The 8,080-nt window shown below is 36.3% G+C and overlaps 1 non-coding gene across 1 annotated transcript; it reads left to right on the forward strand.

Moving 5' to 3' along the window:
• The first annotated feature begins 7,697 nt into the window (after positions 1-7,697).
• Positions 7,698-7,804, forward strand: LOC128290705 (small nucleolar RNA R71). The gene has a single exon (XR_008280493.1). It is a non-coding gene; the product is annotated as a small nucleolar RNA R71 (small nucleolar RNA).
• Positions 7,805-8,080: the final 276 nt, after the last annotated feature.

The raw sequence follows: 8,080 nt of genomic DNA on the forward strand, positions 1-8,080 counted from the left end.
TTAACTTGTTTCGTAGAGATCCCTAAGTTATGTTATTATCCCTATTCAAGACTAATAACGTCTAATCCCTAGATTGAATAATTGAGACTTTTCTCTAATTAACACCCTAGGGTTGTATTCAAGACTAATAACGTCTAATCCCCTTATTAGGTTTTACCCTAATCCAACAAAATCTTGTCACCCTATCTCTAGGTGCACAATCAACTCCGCTTAATTATGAAAAATGTACTCTTGGACAAGGTCTATTCCTCCTCTGAATAAGAGCTTATCTTGAATCAATATCCTGGGATATCAAAACAAGAATTAAGAACACATAATTAAGAACAAGTTAAATATTTATCATACAATTCAGAAAATAATAACAAGATTCGTCTTAGGTTTTATCCCCCTTAGGTATTTAGGAGATTTAGTTCATAACTAAAAAGGAAAACATCTCAGAAGAATAATGAATACAAAACATAAAGAAAACCCAAAACTCCTAAAGGGAAATTGAGGGGAGATCTTCAGTCTTGAGGATGAATCCAGCTTCTGAGACGGATCAATCAGCTTCCGTCGAGTAAATCCTTCCTTCCTTTCTGTGCCTCCCCTTTTCTTCCTCCTCTAGGGTGTATTTATAGGCTTTGGAATGCCTCAAAACCCTCAAAATTGGCCTTTTTCGAATTGGACTAAACTTGGGCTCGGTAGGGACACACCGGTATGAGTCGTGCTTCGATTCTGCCAAATCGACACGGCTGTGTTGTCTGCCCTTGTGAGGAAGGCTAGGCCATGTTAATTTTGTACTTTGGCCCATTTTCTCCATTCCCGTTTCTCGTTTCTTTCGCTCTTCTATGCTTGCCTAAGTATAAAACATGAAATTAAAGCATTAGGAGCATCGGATTCACCAATTCTAAGGAAAAATCATCCATAAAATGTGTTAAGCATGGGGGAAAATATGTATAAATTATGGTTTATCAAATACCCCCACACTTAAGCATTTTCTTGTCCTCAAGCAAAATCCTCAACTCATAATCAAAATAAATCCTTCTCAACTTATAATTTTTATCGATAATATCTCAAAATAATCTATAAGTAATCATACATTGAGAATTCAACTAAAAGAACATTAAAGTTTCAAACATTCCAAGTTGAGCATTGTATCTTGAAAACATAAGTGTCTCCCCTCATCTAAGTAATTACATTTGATTCAGAATATCACAGAGTTTCACATCCTCACTAAAGATTCACTCAAATCACTCGAGGTGTTTAAGGACAATAAATGAAGCACTCAATAGTCAATAATGAAAAGTCATTACCATAGGGCTGCATGAAAATCAAATCTCCACCACATATAAATTGAGATGAAACATCAATCAAAAGGTCTTTAGAGGGTTATAACGCAGCTTGGTTACGAGGTGTGGTCACAAGCTGAAAGAAAAGGTTAGAATCAAGATTGAATTAAAAAATTGCCTAACTAGAAAAATAGCTACTCATTAATTGGGTACAACAGAGCTTTTCTCAGAATATGGAATTTAACTTCTTTAGTTCAGAAGATTACTACTACTAAGATGTATACATTTTTTTCAAGAACAAGTTAAATACAAAGTACAATAAAACATAGCTAAGCAACTATTTCAATTCCAATCTCGACAAAAAATGGGGTCAAATTAATTTAAGGGATTTCAACAATAATGGGTTAAGGGTTAATATTAAGGGTAATACAAGAAATGGTTTGTTAACTCAACGGGGTTTACTAAGGGTTAATCGTGGAGGTAGGATTTTCATGGCATGAGTGGGTTAATCCTAAATGTCTTTCTCATTTTGACATATCAAGTCAAATAGTGTGGTCTTGACATGCATAATCAAGCAAGTTCTAGAATAACAGTTTAATACTAACGTACTCAAAGCAATAATAAAAATGAGTATGAAAGAATTAATAGATGCTCAAAAGGCTCAAAAATCTCACAAAAATTATGGCTTTTTGATGTTTGAAACTTGTGAATTCCAACTCAAAGTAATACCTAAACTTTAGAAATTTTAAATTCTTAAAAATCAACTTATCATGCTTGATTGTCTAATGTCTTAAAGTTTAAACAACCAATGCAAAAATGCCTATGTTTTAATTTAAGATATATAAATCAAAATCATAAATCAATCAAAATTTATCCTAAATACAATATAAGAACTTTTCAAGAGAACAAGGCAGTCATTCAGGGATTTTTCTGATAGTAAAATAAATACCCCTACTTAAGATGTACATTGCCCTCAATGTACAAAGATAGATATAAGAGTATAAAAATAAGATAGGGAGAAAAGTGAAACTTCCTGAATTAAAAATGGATGAAATTCCTAGATTAGCGAGAGCAAGTTGCTAGAAATAAAACTGGAAGACAAACATGATTCTAAAGGAAAAAAGGAGAATTAAGGGAATAATTTGATAGTAATCATAAAGATAAGCCGTTTTTTAAAAAAACAAAAGAATCTTCAAAAATTAATAAAAGAAAAATAAAATAAGATAGATAATCTAATAATTGTTTTTTAAGTGGCACTGCCGGTTCACACGACCGTGTGGATCGTGTCCTACCCGTGGTTGTCGTAAAGTGAGATGTCATCACACGGCCGTCGGACATGCCCGTGTGTCTAGGCCATATGGCTACATAATCATATTACATGACCGTGTGTGATATGGTTCACTTCTCCTACGGTCACGTAGCTCTACGCACGCCCGTGTTATTTTCACAGTGTCGTCCACGGGTGCTAGGCACGGACGTGTCGACACTCGTGTTCATTTGGAAGATTTGACCATGGCTAGGTCGCACACCTGTGGCCACTTATCTCATCCCGTGTTGGGAAAGATAAATTTTACCCTATTTTCGTACGGCCGTATCGCACGACCGTGTGGTCGTCCGTGGTTTCCACACAGCCTTAAGCACGGCCTTGTGATCGGCCATGTGGAGTTGGGAACCTGTGCTCAAAGACTCTTTTAGTGACCTAGATGTTTAAAAATTAAAATTTAAATAATTTAAAATTGTTAGCACTCGGGTTGCCTCCTGAGAAGTGCTTGTTTATAGTCTAAGCTCGACTGTTACCTTATTGGTTTATTCAGGGCGGTTTGTGGAGTCGTAACTCCTCTCCATCATCTTTAAAATTCTCACCATTATAAAGTTTGAGACGATGTCCATTTACTTTAAAAGTACCGTGTGATGGGTGACTTACCTCTATTGTGCCATTTGGAAGAACAGATTGAATTATGAAAGGTTCTGACCATTATGATTTAAGTTTCCCAGGAAACAATTTGAGTCTTGAGTTGTATAGTAGGACAAGATCTCCAACTTCAAATTGCTTTCGTTGCTTTAAACGAGTGTCATGGCGCCGTTTTATTGCTTCCTTGTATAGGCGTGAGTTTTCGTATGCGTTGGTTCACCACTCATCAAGCTCTTCAGCTGCATCAACCTATTTTTTCCTACAAGTTCAGGATTTAGAAATTTAATAGCTCAAAAAGCTTTATGCTCTAGTTCGAATGGTAGATGACAACTTTTTCCATAAACAAGTATGTAAGGTGATGTCCCTATGAGGGTCTTAAAAGTAGTTCTGTAAGCCCATAAGGCATCATCTACTTTAATTGCCCAATCTTTTCTGTTTGATTCTATTGTTTTTTCAAGGATTCGTTTGATTTCTCGGTTTGCCACTTCAATTTGTCCATTAGTTTGAGGATGGTATGGGGTGGCTGTTCTATGATGAACTTTGTATTTCTTAAGAGTTTTTTCAAATTGGGTATTACAAAAATGAGTGCCCCTGTCACTGATGATTGCTCTAGGTGTTTCAAATCTCGAGAAGAGTTTCTTAAGAAAACGTACTACCACTCTAGCATCATTAGTAGGCAGAGCTTGGCCTTCCACCCATTTGGATAGATAATCAACTGCTACTAAGATGTATTTATTCCCGAATGAACTGCGAAATGGGCCTATGAATTCGATACCCCAAACGTCAGATATTTCACATGAAAGCATATAGTTTTGAGGCATTTCATCACGTTTAGATATGTTACCTATTCGTTGGCATTTGTCACATAAAGTAACGTACCTGTTAGCGTCTTTGAATAATGAGGGCCAGTAAAAACCTGATTCAAGTATTTTATGTGCAGTCTTAGTTCCACAATAGTGTCCTCCAGTTGGCCCTGAATGGCAATGTTCTAGTATTTTTGATGTTTCTGATCTTGTAACGCACCTTCTAATCACTTGATCTGCACATCTGTGAAAAAGAAAGGGGTCGTCCCAAAAGTAGTTTTTCACATCATTAAAGAATCGCTTTTTTTGCTGGTGTGTTAACCCTTTGGGATAATGTTAGTGGCTAAAAAATTCACGATGTCTGCAAACCAAGGTACCTCAGAGTCAAATATAGCAAAAAATTGTTCTTCAGGAAACGAATCATTTATTTCAACTTCATCTAGTTCCTTGGTATTGGAGTTCTCAAGCCTGGACAGATGATTAGCCGCGAGATTTTCAGCTCCTTTCTTATCCTGAATTTTCAAGTCAAATTCCTGCAATAGGAGAATCCATCGAAAGAGTCGAGGGTTTGCATCAGTTTTAGTTAAAAGGTAGAGAAGGGCGGAATGGTCAGTGTAAACAACAACTTTAGACAATATGAGATATGATCGAAATTTATCAAATGCAAAAACCACAGCTAGCAATTCTTTTTTTTGTACCAGTATAGTTCTCTTATGCATTTGTCAAGGTTTTGCTAGCATAATAGATAGGTTGAAAATACTTGTCTCTTCGCTGTCCCAATACTACACCTACTGCAAAATCACTTGCATCACACATTAATTCAAATGGTAAGTTCTAATCAGGTGCAATTATGATTGGAGCATTAATTAATTTATCCTTTAAAGTATTAAATGCTTTTAAACACTCCTGATCGAAATTAAAAGGTATATCTTTTTCTAGCAATTTAGTCAAAGGCTTAGCTATTTTAGAAAAATCCTTAATAAATCTTCTATAAAAACCAGCATTTCCTAAAAAGCTTCTAATAGCCTTAACTGAACTAGGAGGGGGTAATTTTTCGATTGTTTCTATTTTAGATTTGCCCACCTCAATCACTTTACTAGAAATTTTATGCCCTAATACAAGACCTTCTTAAACCATGAAGTGACATTTCTTCCAATTAAGCACAAGGTTCGTTTCCTCACATCTTATTAAAACTCATTTTAAATTTGTAAGGCAGAGATGGAAAGAATTACCGAATACCGAGAAATCATCCATAAATACTTCCATGATATCTTCCACGAGTTCGTCAAAGATGGCCATCATACAGCGCTGAAAAGTGGCGGGGGCATTACATAAACCAAAAGGCATTCTACGATAAGTGAACGTACCATATGGGCATGTGAATGTCGTCTTTTCTTGATCTTCAGGAGATATTGGGATTTGGAAGTAGCCAGAGAGTCCGTCTAAAAAGTAGTAGTACATGTGACATAATAATCTTTCCAACATTTGGTCAATAAATGGCAAGAAGAAATGATATTTTCTTGTGGCATCATTCAATTTCCTGTAGTCAATACAAATTCTCCATCCTGTAACTGTCCTTGTTGGGATTAATTCATTCTTCTCCTTGGTCACAACCGTCATGCCCCCTTTCTTAGGGACAACTTGCACGGGACTTACCCGGAAACTGTCAGAAATAGGATAAATAATTCCAGCATCTAGAAGTTTAATTACCTCGGCTTTAACAACTTCCTTCATGTTGGGGTTCAGTCGTTTTTGAGCTTGCACACACAGTTAGTATTCATCTTCCATCAAAATTTTGTGGGTACAAAAAAAAGGGCTGATTCCTTTAATGTCAGAAATTTTCCACGCTATGGCCTTTTTATGTTCTTTTAATACTTGGATTAATTCTTCTTTCTCCTTGGGTTGCAAGTTAGAAGCAATAATAACTGGTAATGTAGAATTGTTTCCAAGGAATGCGTATTCTAAGTGGTTTGGTAATTATTTAAGTTCCAGTTTGGGAGGCTCTTCAATGGAAGGTTTTTGCTTAACTTCATCGTTTATCTTAATGCCCTCATATTCTACTTGTCTTGAAGAATGTTCATTAGGTTCATCATCTGTCTCCTTTTCTTAAGCTAGATACAGTTCCATTGTGTCCCTCTGTATAATTTCCTGAAAAGAGTCTTCAGTAGTATGATCAATAGAGTCAATAAAATAACATAAATCATCCTATTCCCTAGAAAATCTCATAGCATCATAAATTTTAAATATAATCTCCTCGTCACCTACTCTAAGTACCAATTTACCGTCACCCACATCGATTACAGCCCTAGCAGTGGCTAAAAATGGGCACCCTAAAATTAAAGGCACTTCCACATCTTCGTCCATGTCAAGCACAACAAAGTCAACAGGAAATATGAATTTATCTACTTTCACAAGTACGTCTTCTATAATACCCCTAGGATATTTAACAGATTTATCAGCTAATTGAATACTTATCCTAGTGGGTTTAGGTTCCCCAAGACCAAGTTGTTTGAACATCTTATATGGCATCAAATTAATGCTAGCGTACAAATCAGCTAGTGCTTTCTCAACATTCAAACTACCAATTAAGCAAGGGATAGTAAAACTTCTTCGATCTTTCAGTTTGGTTGGCAGGTTTTTTTTTAGTATGGCTGAGCACTCCTCGTTGAGTTCTACTGTAGATAAGTTCCCGAACTTCCTTTTATTTGTTAGAAGCTCCTGTAAAAATTTTGCGTATATAGACATCTATGAGATGGCTTCAACAAAAGGTAATTTGATATGTAATTGCTTAAAGAGTTCAAGAAACTTTCCGAATTGTGCATCTATGCAGTCTTTTTTCAATTTTGCTAGGTATGGAACTGGTGGTTTATATTCCTTCAGCACTGGTTTGTCATTATTTTCGGGTTTTTCTTCCCCCTTTTCGCTTATCACGGCTTCTTGTGTTAGCTTCTTTTTAGATTCCTCTAACACTTTCTCACTCCTTAGTGTAACTGCTTTTACATGCTCTTTTGATTTGGGGTTACTAGGTAAACTTCCTAGTGGTCTTTCCGAAATTAGTTTGGAAAACTGGCCTATCTAAGTTTTGAGCCCTTGGATCGATGCTTGTTGATTCTTAAGTACTGTCTCGGTATTCTGGAAACGAGTTTCTGACACCAATATAAACTTTGAGAGCATCTTTTCAAGGTTCGACTTCTTTTCCTGTCAGTAGGGTGGTTGTTGGTAGCCTAGAAATGGTCTCTGATTTTCTTCGCCTCCCCATGAGAAATTTGGGTGGTTCCTCCAACCTGCATTGTAAGTGTTACTATATAGATTGTTTGAGATCGAGGATTATTACCCATGTAATTTAACTGCTCGATATCCATGTTGTGGCCATAAGGTTGGTATTCCGACTGCCTTAATCCACCTCCACTTGCTTCGCACTGCATTACTAGGTGAACCTGTGAAAAACTAAGAAAACCATCAATTTTCTTATTCAAGAGTTCTACCTGATTAGAGAGTATGGTGACTGAATCGACTTTATAAACACCGGCTGTTTTTGTTGGCTTTGTCCTCATGATTTGCCACTAATAGTTAGTCAGTGACATCTCCTCTATAAACTCATAAGCATCTTCAGGTGTTTTATTATTGATGGTTCCGCCAGTAGCTGCGTCAACCAATTGCCTTGTTGAAAGATTCAGGCCATTGTGAAATGTTTGAACCAGAAGCCAAAGCGGTAACCCATGATGATGGCACCTTCTTAGTAAGTCCTTGTATCTCTCCCATGCATCGTAAATAGTTTCTAAGTCTATCTACACAAACGAAGAGATATCATTACGTAATTTAGCCATTTTAGCCAACGGAAAATATTTTAGTAAAAATTTTTCGGTCATTTGTTCCCAAGTAGTAATTGACCCTCGTGGTAACGAGTTCAACCACTGTTTAGCTTTGTTCCTCAATTAAAAAGGGAATAACCGAAGACGAATGGCATCATCAAAAACACCACTAATTTTAAATGTATCGCATAGTTCCAAAAAGTTTGCTAAATGAGCGTTGGGATCCTCATCCTGCAAGCCATCAAACTAAACAAATTGTTGATCATTTGAATAGTGTTAGGTTTT

The sequence above is a fragment of the Gossypium arboreum genome, chromosome 3 (assembly GCF_025698485.1).
Source record: "Gossypium arboreum isolate Shixiya-1 chromosome 3, ASM2569848v2, whole genome shotgun sequence".
Classification (NCBI taxonomy): domain Eukaryota; kingdom Viridiplantae; phylum Streptophyta; class Magnoliopsida; order Malvales; family Malvaceae; genus Gossypium; species Gossypium arboreum.